Below are 16,165 nucleotides of genomic sequence, written 5' to 3' on the forward strand. Positions count from 1 at the left end.
CTCGTGCTGGGCATCCCTGTGGCTCAGATGGTAAAGAATCCACCTGCAATGTGGGAGACATGGATTTGATCCCTGGGTTGGGAAGATCCCCTGGAGAAGGGAACAGCTACCCACTCCAGTATTCTGGCCTGGAGAATTCCATGGACTGTATAGTCTGTGGGGTTGTAAAGATTCGGACACAACTGAGTGACGTTCACTTTCCCTTTTTCTTCATGCTGGGAGGTGAGGAAGTGGTTTGCTGAGAATAACGAGAAGCACGTTGCCCTGAGACACAAACCTGGGTGCGGAGAGGGAACTGATGGTGTTTTCTGGGCTTTTGGTGAAATGCTTGGTCCCCTGCCACTGTTTCTGTCCACGTGACTCAGGAGAAAAGTTAAGCAGAAACACCTCTAGGTCATTACCTACTGAGCTCATTAACAGATTCACAGTGAATGCGGGCGGGCTTCCCAGTCACTGCTGAGACTTCCTACGGCTGAATTCACCAGGGCACACCTCTTTCTCTCAAAACGGACTTCCCAGTCACTGCTGAGACTTCCCATGGCTGAATTCACCAGGGCACACCTCTTTCTCTCAAAACGAAGCGTATTCTTTAAAAAGACAGAGAAATCCCCGTGTCTGAAGGCCAAGCGCTGTCCTCACGCGAAAGGCTTGAAGAGGCAGGTTCTGTCAGAATCAGCGGGAGAGACAGAACCACCAGGCCTGCCCCGGGAAGGTGGTGACCCTCAGCCTGCGGCAGCCGGTGGGGCCGTCGAGGAAAGCCAGCTCATTTGGCTGTGAAGTGAGTCTGACTCTTAAACGGAAATTGGAATTATTGAATAAAATTGTATAAAAAGTCAAAAATAGAGAATAGGTATAAAAACCCAGGGGATGGTTAGGGGAAACAGCGGAGCAACATCCAATGACCCAACCAACAGAATTGGTGGGAAATGACCTTGAAGGGGCATGCAGAACCAGATCGCGAGCAATCTCCAGCATCACTCAAAGGCGTTTCGAGTTCCTCCCTCTGCTGAGGTAGGTTTTACGACCCTAGAGGATCTGACAATTGTCAGGACCGAACACTCGACGAGCGTGATATTCATCAGCTCTGGCCCTTCTACCTAAATACCTTCACTCCGGCATCTCAGATGATCGGATTTTTAAAGCAGTCCTCTTCAATTTTTGGCTCATAGCTGACCACGTCCGAGACTTTTCCATAGGCTAGAGGATTTGTTTATTGTCAAGGGGACAGCATATTTTCCCCATCAGGGATGATGTACCCTCTCAAAAGTCACCCTGACAGTCCCAGGCCGTTGAAAGCCGCAGGGAGACTTGACCCCTCTGCCTGCCCGCTGGAAGCCCGTCACAGGGGACTTCATCCCAGACCCTATACTGCCGGGAGCCGGCATATTGCATATTGAGTGCATATTGCATATTGAGTGCAGCACTTTCCACAGCATCATCTTTCAGGATCTGGAATAGCTCAACTGGAATTCTATCACTGCCGGGAGCCAGCGTGACGAACTCCGCCCATGACAAAGGTCATGAGGAAGGAGGCTCGGCATACGCAAAGGCTGGATCGAGCCTCAGGAGTCCCCCTGGAAATTCTCGAGCATCTACCCCCCAAACCTGAGTCTGCCTACTTTCTGCTTTGTGCTTTCACCTACACCTCTGACTTTACGGGGGCTGTCCCCCACTACCTCTCTCTGAAAAAAGAATTAGCTTACAGCTCCAGTTAATAATTCCTGGGTGTGACAGTGTTTAATCTACAAACTCCTTTGGAAATCCTCTAGCCTGCCTGAATAGGTTTTTCCGGCCACATGTGATTGTTCAGAGCCTCCCAACTGTGAGAGGCAGGAGATGTTCTAAACTGTCTAAACACAGATTCCTTTGAGTAGTTAAAAGATTGATTAGAAATTGTATTGGTGAAGGGTTTTTCACTTATTGGGCCAATGTTTGCTAAGTCTCCATACTCTTTACCTACTGTGTCCTTGGCAGTGTATTGATTGATATAATGGGTGTATAGAAATGTAAGTAGTAGCCTCAATGTTTGTAATGTTGGGCCCTTGAGTTAATTCTTTTCTTGATTGAGCCCACCTCACCTTTGCCCTATAGGAATGCAGCTTTGTCCAATGCCTTTTTGGAGGCTGGTGCCTGACTTTGGAATAATCACCTTTAGAGAAAAATAAATTTCTTAAAATGTTAACAGGCCTCCTGGCCAGAAGATGATGTAATTCACCTGAACTTTTGCATATGATAAGTTTGAAAGCCTGGCTTAGATTAGGATCAGGAACTGCTGTCCTTGCATGACTCCACCCCTTCCCCCATTATCCTCTATGCACAACTTTAGGTATAAAAACTACTTTGGAAAATAAAGTGCGGGCCTTGTTCACTGAAACTTGGTCTCCCCATGTCGCTCTCTCTCTCAAATTCTGGCTGAGTCTCCATCTGGAGCGCGGAACCCGCCATGCTTGTTAATTATGCCTGGGCTTCTAAGATCCGACTGGGGAGGCCTCAGTGTCTCCTCTCCTTCGGGAGAATGGAAGGACGCCTGCGGCCTATGTAAGTGGTGCAAACTTCTTGTCTTGAAGTTTTATTGGTCTCCCGCGTAAACCAAGCTACTCAGCCTCTTTTCTCCACTGAATTTTCCTACTGAGCTATCCTCATTCTATTACTCTTTATATCTTTGATAAATATTTATAAATAAATAGGTCGCCGACGCCGTCCCCGCTTCGAATACCCTGGATCAGCTGGGGCTGGACCCCGGCACTATACGGCTTGAACCCGTGTTGTACTTGGTCTCTTATAAGGATGAGCCTTGGCCTTTTCTGGTGAACAAGAGGAAGTTCTTTGAACCAGTTTTACCCTTGACGTGAAAACTGCACGGAATTCAGCATTTCCCCCCTTTATTTCTAGCTGAGGATGCAGAGGCTAAGAGAGAATAGATGACTTTGTCTGGGATCACAGTGCAAGACGGGGGAGAATAAACCCCTCCGGTGGACCTGGCTACTTGCCAGTTACCTAGACCTGGCTACTTGCCAGTTACCTAGCTCCATGATCTCCTTAGCGAGCCTCCTGGCTGGGTCACCTGACTGACTCACCCGGCGTCTGGTGTGCAGGGAAGGGCAGGAGCAATATTTCTCTGCTTGCTTTGACTCTTCCCATGTTCCCCCAGCCCAGGGACAGCTGTGACCACTCGTCAATGACTGTTTCAGTCTTTTTCAGCTTCACTTAATCATTAAGGAGAGTTCCAGTACAACCTCTCATAATGGTTCTTTCAGGTATAAGTTTAGCCTCTTGCACCCTCAAAAATGGCTTCTGAGTGTTTGGGGGAGGGCAGAGAAAAAGGACGTTTGTATCCACATTGGCTTAGCTTGCATTTTCCAAAGGTAGACCCTGAGATGAGGATTCTTTAAAAAAATGCTCCCAAGGAGTATCTGGGAGGGAGTCCTCAGGGGGCTCCCAGAGTGCTGCTAACATCCTGACCTAGACAGCGTTTCACTGGTGCATTCCTCACTAGAACATTTACCAAGTTGTGTGTGTATTCAGTTCAGTTCAGTTCAGTTCAGTCGCTCAGTTGTGTCCGACTCTTTGTGACCCCATGAATTGCAGCACACCAGGCCTCCCTGTCCATCACCAACTCCTGGACTTCACTCAGACTCACGTCCATCGAGTCAGTGATGCCATCCAGCCATCTCATCCTCTGTCGTCTCCTTCTCCTTCTGCCCCCAATCCCTCCCAGCATCAGGGTCTTTTCCAATGAGTCAACTCTTCGCATGAGGTGGCCAAAGTACTGGAGTTTCAGCTTCAACATCATTCCCTCCAAAGAAATCCCAGGGCTGATCTCCTTCAGAATGGACTGGATGGATCTCCTTGCAGTCCAAGGGACTCTCAAGAGTCTTCTCCAGCACCACAGTTCAAAAGCATCAATTATTTGGCACTCAGCCTTCTTCACAGTCCAACTCTCACATCCATACATGACCACTGGAAAAACCATAGCCTTAACTAGACGGACCTTTGTTGGCAAAGTTATGTTTCTGCTTTTGAATATGCTATCTAGGTTGGTCATAACTTTTCTTCTAAGGAGTAAGCGTCTTTTAATTTCATGGCTGCAATCACCATCTGCACTGATTTTGGAGCCCCCCAAAATAAAGTCTGACACTGTTTCCACTGTTTCCCCATCTATTTCCCATGAAGTGATGGGACCAGATGCCATGATCTTCGTTTTCTGAATACTGAGCTTTAAACCAACTTTTTAACTCTCCACTTTCACTTTCATCAAGAGGCTTTTTAGTTCCTCTTCACTTTCTGCCATAAGGGTGGTGTCATCTGCATATCTGAGGTTATTGATATTTCTCCCAGCAATCTTGATTCCAGCTTGTGCTTCTTCCAGTCCAGCATTTCTCATGATGTGCTCTGCATATAAGTTAAATAAGCAGGGTGATAATATACAGCCTTGATGGACTCCTTTCCTATTTGGAACCAGTCTGTTGTTCCATGTCCAGTTCTAACTGTTGCTTCCTGACCTGCATACAGGTTTCTCAAGAGGCAGGTCAGGTGATCTGGTATTCCCATCTCTTTCGGAATTTCCCACAGTTTATTGTGATCCACACAGTCAAAGGCTTTGGCATAGTCAATAAAGCAGAAATAGATGTTTTTCTGGAACTCTGTTGCTTTTTCCATGATCCAGTGGATGTTGGCAATTTGATCTCGGGTTCCTCTGCCTTTTGTAAAACCAGCTTGAGCATCAGGAAGTTCACGGTTCATGTATTGCTGAAGCCTGGCTTGGAGAATTTTGAGCATTCCTTTACTAGTGTGTGAGATGAGTGCAATTGTGTGGTAGTTTGAGCATTCTTTGGCATTGCCTTTCTTTGGGATTGGAATGAAAACTGACCTTTTCCAGTCCCGTGGCCACTGCTGAGTTTTCCAAATTTTCTGGCATATTGAGTGCAGCACTTTCATAGCATCATCTTTCAGGATTTGAAATAGCTCAACTGGAATTCCATCATCTCCACTAGCTTTGTTCCTGGTGATGCTTTCTAAGGCCCACTTGACTTCACATTCCAGGATGTCTGGCTCTAGATGAGTGATCACACCATCATGATTATCTGGGTCATGAAGATCTTTTTAGTACAGTTCTTCTGTGTATTCTTGCCACCTCTTCTTAATATCTTCTGCTTCTGTTAGGTCCATACCATTTCTGTCCTTTATTGAGCCCATCTTTGCATGAAATGTTCCCTTGGTATCTCTAATTTTCTTGAAGAGATCTCTAGTCTTTCCCATTCTGTTGTTTTCCTCTATTTCTTTGCATTGATCGCTGAGGAAGGCTTTCTTATCTTTTCTTGCTATTCTTTGGAACTCTGCATTCAGATGCTTATATCTTTCCTTTTCTCCTTTGCTTTTTGCTTCTCTTCTTTTCACAGCGATTTGTAAGGCCTCCCCAGACAGCCATTTTGCTTTTCTGCATTTCTTTTCCATGGGGATGGTCTTGCTCCCTGTCTCCTGTACAATGTCACGAACCTCAGTCCATAGTTCCTCAGGCACTCTGTCTATCAGATCTAGTCCCTTAAGTCTATTTCTCACTTCCACTGTATAATCATAAGGGATTTGATTAAGGTCATATCTGAATGGTCTGGTGGTTTTCCCTACTTTCTTCAATTTCAGTCTGAATTTGGCAACAAGGAGTTCATGATCTGAGCCACAGTCAGCTCCTGGTCCTGTTTTTGTTGATAATCAATCTGATTTCGGTGTTGACCATCTGGTGATGTCCATGTGTAGAGTCTTCTCTTGTGTTGTTGGAAGAGGGTGTTTGCTATGACCAGTGCATTTTCTTGGCAAAACTCTATTAGTCTTTGCCCTGCTTCTGGCACCCACTCCAGTACTCTTGCCTGGAAAATCCTATGGATGGAGGAGCCTGGTAGGCTGCGGTCCATGGGGTCACTGAGAGTCGGACACGACTGAGCGACTTCACTTTCACTTTTCACTTTCATGCCTTGGAGAAGGAAATGGCAACCCACTCCAGTACTCTTGCTGGGAGAATCCTAGGGTCGGCAGAGCCTGGTGGGCTGCCGTCTATGGGATCCCACAGAGTTGGACACAACTGAAGTGACTTAGCAGTAGCAGCAGCTGCTTCTTTCCATATTCCAAGGCCAAATTTGCCTGTTACTCCAGGTGTTTCTTGACTTCCTACTTTTGCATTCGAGTCCCCTATAATGAAAAGGACATCTTTTTTGGGTGTTAGTTCTAAAAGGTCTTGTAGGTCTTCATAGAACCGTTCAACTTCAGCTTCTTCAGCATTACTGGTTGGGGCATAGACTTGGATTACTGTGATATTGAATGGTTTTCCTTGGAAACGAACAGAGATCATTCTATAGTTTTTGAGATTGCATCCAAGTACTGCATTTCGGACTCTTTTGTTGACCATGATGGCTACTCCATTTCTTCTGAGGGATTCCTGCCCGCAGTAGTAGATATAATGGTCATCTGAGTTAAATTCACCCATTCCAGTCCATTTCAGTTCGCTGATTCCTAGAATGCCGACATTCACTCTTGCCATTTCTTGTTTGACCACTTCCAATTTGCCTTGATTCATGGACCTGACATTCCAGGTTCCTATGCAATATTGCTCTTTACAGCATCGGACCTTGCTTCTATCACCAGTCACATCCACAGCTGGGTATTGTTTTTGCTTTGGCTCCATCCCTTCATTCTTTCTGGAGTTATTTCTCCACTGATCTCCAGTAGCATATTGGGCACCTACTGACCTGGGGAGTTCCTCTTTCAGTATCCTATCATTTTGCCTTTTCATCCTGTTCATGGGGTTCTCAAGGCAAGAATAATGAAGTGGTTTGCCATTGCCTTATCCAGTGGACCACATTCTGTCAGATCTTTCCACAATGACCTGCCCATCTTGGGTTGCCCCACGGGCATGGCTTAGTTTCATTGAGTTAGACAAGGCTGTGGTCCTAGTGTGATTAGATTGACTAGTTCTCTGTGAGTATGGTTTCATTGTGTCTGCCCTCTGATGCCCTCTTGCAACACCTACCGTCTTACTTGGGTTTCTCTTACCTTGGGCGTGGGGTATCTCTTCACGGCTGCTCCAGCAAAGCGCAGCCACTGCTCCTTACCTTGGACGAGGGGTATCTCCTCAGCACCGCCCTTCCTGACCTTCAACGTGGGATAGCTCCTCTAGGCCCTCCCGCGCCAGCTCAGCCACCGCTCCTTGGACGTGGGGTTGGTCCTCTGGCCCGCCACCCCTGGCTTCGGGCGTTGGGGTGTGGGGTAGCTCCTCCCAGCCGCCGCTCCTGACCTTGTTCCTGTGTGTGTGTGTATTAGTGCATACTTATGTATGCGTGCTACATTAAAAAATTCCAAGGGGTGGGGAGTGATAAATTAGGAGGATGAACAGATACAAACTACTGTATATAAAAAAGATAAATAAGAAAAACAGAAAAAATTTCCACTGCTCTATTTTTTTCTGGATATGGATATGTGCTATGCTTAGTCAGTCTTGTCCAACTCTTTGCAATCCCATGGACTATAGCCCACCAGGCTCCTCTGTCCATGGGATTCTCCAGGCAAGAATGCTGGAGTGGGTTGCCATGCCCTCCCCCAGGGGATTTCCCAACCCAAGGATCAAACCCAGGTCTCCTGCACTGAAGGTGAATTCTTTACAATCTGAGCCACCTACAGGAGCAACCAATTTATGAACATAGGCTAAATGGATATGGAGCCTATAGATATAGTTTATGGAAATAGGGCAAAGTTTTTTTTAAAACATTTTGTTCTACCATGATATCTTTTTTAAACAAATAAGTATTATTGATGTATAATTCATGTACATAAAATTAATTCTTAAAATGTATGACTCAGTGGTTTTTAGTATATTCACAGAGTTGTTTAACCTTTACCATCATTTAGTCTCAAAACATTTTCATCACCCCCTCCCCTGGTGGCTCAGATGGTAAAGAATCTGCCCGCAGTGCAGGAGACTTGAGTTCGATCCGTGGGTCAGGAAGATCCCCTGGAGAAGGGAATGGCTATCCCCTCCAGTATTCTTGCCTGGAGGATTCCGTGGACAGAGGGGCCTGGGGGTCTACCATTCATGGAGTCACAAACAGTTGGACATGACTGAGCAACTAGCACTTTCCTTTTTCCGTCCCTGCAAAGAAACTCTTTACCATTAGCAGTCCCTCCCCACACCCTCCACCTCTATCCTGGGCAGCCACTCATCTACTTTGTGTCTCTGTGGATTTGCCTATTTTTCACATGTCATATAAATGAAGCCACACAGCATGTGTCATTTGTGGCAGGCATCTTTTGGTTAGGATGTTTTCAAGGTTCATCCATATCCTATGTCACTACATCATTCCTTTCTATTGCCAAATGATATTCCATTGAATGGATGTGCTACATTTTGTTTACTGATTCATCAGTTGATGGACATTCGTGTGGTTGGTTTCTTGGTTATTATGAATAATGTTACTACGAGCATTCATGTGTCGGTTTTTATGTGGACACATGTTTTTATAGCTATTTCTATTTAACCAAATAGAAACTTACACACTTGCACATTATACAACAGTCTTCCAATTCATCTTTTAGATCAAAGAAGAAGTCAATAATAGAATATTTATAACTACATGATGCTTATATTTGCCTTATATTAGAACTCACAGTGTTACACCAAAACTGCACTCAGAGGAAACTTCATATACTTAAATGTTATCACACCAAAAAGAAGAAAAACAAGTGAATTATGCTTTCAGTTGAGAAAACCCAAAAGAACAAAAGGAATAATAATGAATAAGAGGAATCATTGAAAAAGAGAAGGTGGAACTGTCTGAGTAATGGTGTGGTTTCAGACAAAGGCACGTAGACTATTGCTTCAACCCAGTCCTGCAGGGAACCCTGTTGTCTTAAGTTGTTTCCTAAAGTCCCCGCTTGAGGACTTAAGGTGGAAGGACTGGGTTTTCTTATTCCCTCTGTAGTCACTCCAGTAGCTTGAAAGTGAAAGTGTTAGTCACTCCGTTGTGTCTGACTCTCTGCAACCCCATGGACTGTAGCCTGCCAGGCTCATCTGTCCATGGGATTCTCCAGGCAAGAATGCTGGAGCAGGTTGCCATGTCCTTCTCCAAGGGATCTCCCCAACCCAGGGATCAAACCAGGTCTCCCACATTGCAGGCGAACCAGTAGCCTGAAGGACATCTCCAAAGAAGAGTTTGAGTGCAGGCGATGGAGGTGCACAGAGCCGGTAAGGGGACCGCGGGCGTCTGGCAGAACATCAGCAGCATCCCCCTCATGGTGTCTTCCGGTTTCCGTGGAACAGTCCTTTGTCTGCATGGCTGCATCCTACCACACAGGCCAAGGGAACAGGCTGCATTCGGTAAGCTGCTGGAGGTGGCAGTTGGTATAACTGAGAGCACAGCCTTCCTGTGTGACCGTGTCTTGTGTAACCTGTGCACTTTGATGCACACCTGTGCACAGACCTTGCCATGGGTCACATGGGCACCCTCTCCCTATGCCGCCTGGCTTAGGCAGTTTACTGAGGGGCTTGGCTTCATGGTGACCTTGCCCTTGCCCATTGTGAACCCCAGAAAGCCTTGGGGCTCTTATCTCATTACCTTTCTTCTTCCCCTTGGGGGCATGGGAGAACTTCCAAAGTTAGTTCTGTCCACACCTAACTTGGACTCAAGAACATGCCCCCTGGCCTCAACATCACCTAAGGGTGGGCAAAGCACCTAAGCCACCCCTCCCCTCACCCATATAAGGAAAAGGCCACCCCCATCTGGGGAGTAAGCAAGCAGGGAAGGCTGCTGTTTGTTCTCAGCCCACCTCGCTGCAGCAGGGCCCTAATAAAGCCGGGCCTGAATTCCTAAAGAAGAATTCCTAGACCTGCTACTGTTCGGGTTGGGCTGTTCCTGAATTTGGAGTCAGGGCAGCCTGGGAGGCAAGGTGCTCCTGTGCCTTAAGACTGAGTTTGTGAACAACACCCTTGGTCGACTGCACTGACTCTGTAGACTGCTTTGGGTGGTACAGTCATTCCCCAATACTGGTTCTTCCAATCCAGGAACCTGGCGTCTCTCCACCTGTTTGTGTTGACTTTGATTTCCTTCATCAGTGTCTTATAGTTTGCTGCATACAGGTCTTCAGTCTCTTTTATTCTTAGGTATTTTATTCTTTTTGTGGCAATGGTGAATGAGGCTGTTTCCTTAATTTCTCTTTCTGATTTTTCATTGTTAGTGTATAGGGATGCAAGGAATTTCTGTGTATTAATTTTATGTCCTGTGACTTGACTATATTCATTGATTAGCTTTAGTAATTTTCTGGTAGCATCTTTAGGATTTTCTATGTATAATATCATGTCATCTGTAAACAGTGAGGGTTTTATTTCTTCTTTTCCAATCCAGATTCCTTTTATTATTTTTTGTCTTCTCTGATCGCCACATCTAGGACTTCCAAAACTATGTTGAATAATAGTGGTGAGAGTGGGCACCCTTGTCTTGTTCCTGATCTGAGAGGAAATGCTTTCGGTTTTTCACCATTGAGCATATTTTTTACTGTGGGTTTGTTGTATATGGCCTTTATTATGTTGAGGCAATGCAGAAGATGTGGGTTTGATTCTTGGGTCAAGAATATCCCCTGGAGAAGGAAACGGCAGCCTACTCCAGTATTCTTGCCTGGGAAATCCCATGGGCAGAGGAGCCTGGCATGCTACAGCCCATGGGGTCGCAAAAGAGTTGGACACAACTTAGTGACTAAACAACAGTGTTCCTTCTGTGCCTACTTTCTGGAGGGTTTTTATCATAATAAACACATGAAAGATGCTCAACATTGCTCATTATTCAGTTCAGTTCAGTTCAGTCGCTCAGTTGTGTCCGACTCTTTGCGACCCCATGAATTGCAGCACGCCAGGCCTCTCTGTCCATCACCAACTCCCGGAGTTCACTCAAACTCACATACTGAACACATGAAAAGATGCTCAACATTGCTCATTATTAGAGAAAATCAAATCAAAACTATAATGAGCTATCACCTCACACTGATCAGAATGGCCATCAACAAAAAATCTGTAAACAATAGGTGCTGGAGAGGGTGTGGAGGAAAGGGAACCCTCTTGCACTGTTGGGGGAATGTAAATTGATACAGCCACTATGGAGAACAGTCTGGAGATTCCTTGAAAAACTAGGAATAAAACCACCATATGACCCAACAATCCCACTACAGGGCACATACCCTGAGGAAAGCAAAATTGAAAAAGACACGTGTACCCCAATGTTCATTGCAGCCCTGTTTACAATAGATAGAATATGGAAGCAACCTACATGTCTATAGACAGATGAATAAAGAAGTTGTGGTCCATGTAAACAGTAGAGTTTTACTCAGCCATAAAAAGGACTGCACTTGAATCAGTTCTAATGAGGTAGGTAAACCTAGAGCCTATTATACAGAGTGAAGTAGGTCAGAAAGAGAAAAAAAAATCACATATTAATGCATATATATGGAATCTAGAAGAATGAGCCTATTTGCAGGGCAGCAATGGAGGACGTAAGAGAGCAGGCCTGAGGCACAGCTGGGAAGGAGAAGGTGAGAAGGACTGGGAGGGCGGCACTGTACCATGGATGGCCAGAGGGTATTTGCTGAGAGCTCACACCCACGGCTCTGTGACAACTAGTGGGATGGGTGGGCGGTGGAAGGGGGGCTTGGGCGGGTGTGTGTGTGTACCTGTGGCTGATTCATGTTGATGCATGGCAGAAGCCAACACAATATTGTAAAACAATTATGCTTTAATTAAAAATTTAAAAAAAAAATCTGAGTTTGTGAAAATCTCCTCTGGTCTGGTTGCTTCCTCCACTCTCAAAACGTGCCATTTTCGGAGAAGCCATCTCCCTCCTCTTGTGTTTCTCTCTTCCCTAAATCCTGTGAGAAGAACCAAAGTTGGGCTTTTCACTTCCTAGGTATCACACCCTTCTTACCTAGGGCGGCAGGCCCCTTGGCCTTGACCAGAGCGGGATGGGATACTTAGCTTTACTGTGGAAGACACCCTCTGATGTGAGTCAGCATCTCTTGGTAAGTTAGAGACAGAGATAAGGTTGTTTAGAAATCCCTTTTCTTTTGACAGAGACTTGTTTTTAAGTCTTGCTGTGCATTTGAAAATTCTATTTTCCAAGTCAGAGGCTAAACTATAACTTTCTTTTTCTTTGCATTCCTAAATAACAGTCCTAATTCCTTTCAAGGCAGATGGATGCCTCAGGCTGCCTAAGGATCTATCTCTAGAAGAACATGTAGAGAAAAACACTAGTGTTATTATTAGAGTAGTACAATTCCAGCCCAATATTCCGACTCACAATTTGAAGGTTTGGTATCAGGCTGTAGACTCCATCTCATCATCTGAGTTGGTTAGGAGTCAAACCTGAAGCCAATATCTGCTCCTATTGAAACTAAGAAGGACCCTGTGGGGTTCTTGGGCATGAAAGCCTTTTTCTCCCTCCATTTCTTCTAGGCAAGACTCCAGCCCCCATGACCTTCCCTGAGTTCCAAAGGTTAGCGACATTACTTTGCCAACAAAGGTCCATCTAGTCAAGGCTATGGTTTTTCCAGTAGTCATGTATGGATGTGAGAGTTGGACCATAAAGAAAGCTGAGCGCCAAAGAACTGATGCTTTTCAACTGTGGTGTTGGAGAAGAGAGAGTCCCTTGGACTCAAGGAGATCCAGCAAGTCAATCCTAAAGGAAATCGACCCTGAATATTCATTGGAAGGACTGATGCTGAAGCTGAAGCTCCAGTAGTTTGGCCACATGATGCAAAGAGACAACTCATTAGAAAAGACCCTGATGCTGTGAAAGATTGAAGGCAGGAGAAGTGGATGACAGAGCATGAGATGGTTGGATGGCATCACTGACTCAATGGACATGGGTTTGAGCAAGCTCTGGGACATGGTGAAGGACAGGGAGGCCTGGAGTGCTGCAGTCCATGGGGTTGCAGAGTCAGAAAGGACTGAACAACAGCAAATCAAGGGAGGAGCAACCAAGAAACCACCTGAGGCAAGATTAAAGGACCAGAGAAGCTCATCAAGATTAGGAGACCATCACCTGAGACCCTGCACACACCTTAGTCTTGTCAGCAACCCCGCCCTTGAACGATTGCTATGAAACTCCTCATCAAACCCTTCCTGATTGGGACACATTGTTTTTGAGGGCAGGAGCCCACTGTGTCCCCCTTTGCCTGACAACCCAGTGAAGCTATCTCTTTCTACTTTACCCAAAACTCTGCCTCTGAGATGCGATTTGACACCAATACAGAGGCTGAGACTTTCAGCATCATGTAATTAACACACATGCAATTTCCTCACTCAGGGGATGGCACTCCAAATTGTACAGAGGTGTAAATGATTATAAAAATGATCATTCCTTGCAGCAGACCATCATTTTTTACAATAGACTATAATTTTAGAAACTAGCATAACTTCCTAGTTAGTGGGCTTTCTAGTCCCCACATCAAACAGTTTTCTATGGGTGTTTTGTTTTGCCTCAGACTCCAATAAGACTCTGACATGGTACTGTTGTTGGCCTAGTTTTTATTTAAAACTTTGAGTTTTTATTTAAAACTCGTCACAGGTATTTTTGCATTGGTTTTTGACCTTTAAAAATTATACATTAAAATATTTCAAATTTTGATTACTGAGGGTTTTTTCATTAAAACAGAATTATATTTTCTCTTTAATTGAAGTATAGCTGATTTGCAATGTTGTATTAATTTCTGCTGTACAAAAAAATGCTGTTCAGCAAAGCGATTCAGTTACACATATAAGTATATTCTTTTTCATTATGATTTATCATAGGATATTGAATTTAGTTTGCTGTGCTCTACAGTAGGATCTTGTGTCTATTCATTCTATAGATAATAGTTTGCATTTGCTAACCCCAACTTCCCAGTCCATCCTTCCCCCACTGATTACTGAGTTTTTTGATACCCACTTAAATTTTACATGTGGGGCAAGTGCCTCTCTTACTTCACTCTCTTGTCCTCAAGGACCAAATTCACATGGCCTTCCCTCATGTCACCAAATGGATTCGAGATTTTCTGTGAATTCACGTACAAGATTTCTTTACCTTTCTTGTGACCTTACCTCTGGACTCATCTATGTCCCTGTCTTACTACTCATCTTCCTCCTTCAGTTGTAAACCACTAGAGGCTAGAATACTGTTTTGATTGACCTTTGCATCCTTTCAACATCTACTAAAGTACCTTGTACAATAAAGGTTTATTTAAGGAGTAGAATACTTTCTGTTTCCAATGGAAGGAAAAAGTAAAACACATTTTAGAAGAATTTATGTCAAAATGGTTATAGGGTTGCTTTTTTTTTTTAAAGCAAGGATAACTTTTAGGCCATCTTGGAAATTTACTTATATTGAATGCCTTATTTTTTCATGATATAACTGAATTATTACTATATCACACTCAATTTCTGTCCCCCTAGCAAACAAGACTAATAGTAGTTAGAAAGGTGGTCACCGAAAACAAGAGGGATTAAAACCTAAAGGTTTCCCTTTTAGTTTGCAAAAAGGATAATCTACACACAGATACCCAGAAGTTGACTGTACGATTTATCTTTACGCAATTTTGATGCAATATTGCCATAGGACATGACACAGTAATTTATTTCTAAAATGTATTTTCAGATCAAACTTTGTTTTCCTCTTGACATAATTGATTACTGCTTTCACTGGGATTTATTTTAAAGTAATTCTGAACTGAAAAACTGCAAGAAAAGTAGAAACTGCTCATGGCTCTATTAGGGCAGCGGTGTCTAGAATAGCACGGCAGAACGCTTTTTTTCTTTCTTGCTATTTGATTTTTCTATTTCTTTATTGCTCTAATCATTGTAGAAAGGACTCCAGGTCACACATCAGTCTTACGAATGAAGATGGAGGCGCACAGGTTGAAATACCCCGTCTTCCGCGGCAGTGATTGAATACACGAAGCATTGAGGTTCGAGAGCGCTGTGAACGAATTGTGCCCTTTTGGATACGTCACTTCCGCTATAAAATCAAGTCCTCAGCTGCATTTCCCCACATGCATCAATGAGCTATTTTAAAAATATTTGTTTATTACATTTTTTATTTGGCTGTGCTGGGTCTTCCTTGCTGTGCATGGGCTTTCTCGAGCTGCGGGGAGCGGGGCTCCTCTCCAGTTGTGGTGTGTGGGCTTCTCCCTGCGGAGGCCTCTCTTGCTGTGAAGTGCTGGCTCTAGGCTCATGGGCTCAGTACTTGCGGCTCCCAGGCCCTAGAGCACAGGCTCAGTGGTTGTGGCGCTCAGGCTTAGCTGCTCCGGGGGATGTGGGATCTTCTTGGCCCAGGGATCCAACCGGTGTACCCCCCAACCCACCGCCCTGCCCCATTGCAAGGCAGACTCTTAACCACTGGACCACCAGGGAAGCCTCATCCATTAGCTATTGCTGTATAACAAGCAATCACAAATTGTAGTACCTTAAAGCAATAATAGTTCATTATTTCTTATAAATGTATAGATTGACAGGGAGCTTCTGCTGATCTGGAGCAGGCTCGGCTGGTTTTGGGTAGGCACCCTCATGGATCTGCGGTCAACTGACCCCCCAGGCATCCAGGACTGGCCACGATGGGTGGTTACACTGTTCTGTAGCAGGCAGCCCTGGGCTTGTTAACATGGTGGTGTGGTTCCAAGAGGGAGAGGGCAAGAGCATCAATCTCCCTTCAAGATCAGGCCCAACACCCTCACATTATTTTTCAGCTGCCGTCTATTGCCAAAGGGAGACATACGCCCATCCGAGACTCTCTGGAATGAGCTGCAAAGGCACATCATATAAGGCAGGGATCCAAGGAGGGAATAATTGAGGTGGGCTCTTTTTATAATCAATCTACCATAGAGTGTGAGATGGTCTCTTTCTTAGTCTTGAAAATATTTGAGATAGAGTTCAAAAAAAATATACAGCTATACAAAATTGTTTAACATAATAAATAAAAATATAAGATTAGGTGTTCTAAGATGGTCCCCAAGATTCCTGCCCCCTGGTACACGTATCACTTTTAATCCTCTCCCTTTGATCTTGAGAAGGATCTGTGGATACAATGAGAGAGTCACTCCCCTGATTGTTACATTCGATGGCAAAAGTGATAGCAGGGCCATTTCCCTGACTGTGTGACGTGATGTA

General features: G+C 44.7%; 1 long non-coding RNA gene across 3 annotated transcripts; it reads left to right on the forward strand.

Annotated features, from left to right (window-relative positions):
* The first annotated feature begins 437 nt into the window (after positions 1 to 437).
* Positions 438 to 15,104, forward strand: LOC123335277. 3 transcript variants are annotated; one of them, XR_006553660.2, is made up of 3 exons: positions 438 to 778; positions 9,160 to 9,361; positions 14,865 to 15,104. It is a non-coding gene; the product is annotated as an uncharacterized LOC123335277 (long non-coding RNA). The 3 variants fall into 3 exon arrangements; XR_006553658.2 differs by lacking the exon at positions 438 to 778 and adding an exon at positions 795 to 1,011; XR_006553659.2 differs by lacking the exon at positions 438 to 778 and adding an exon at positions 2,480 to 2,538.
* The last annotated feature ends 1,061 nt before the right edge of the window (positions 15,105 to 16,165 follow it).

Source organism: Bubalus bubalis, chromosome 1, assembly GCF_019923935.1.
Source record: "Bubalus bubalis isolate 160015118507 breed Murrah chromosome 1, NDDB_SH_1, whole genome shotgun sequence".
NCBI classification, from domain to species: Eukaryota; Metazoa; Chordata; class Mammalia; order Artiodactyla; family Bovidae; genus Bubalus; species Bubalus bubalis.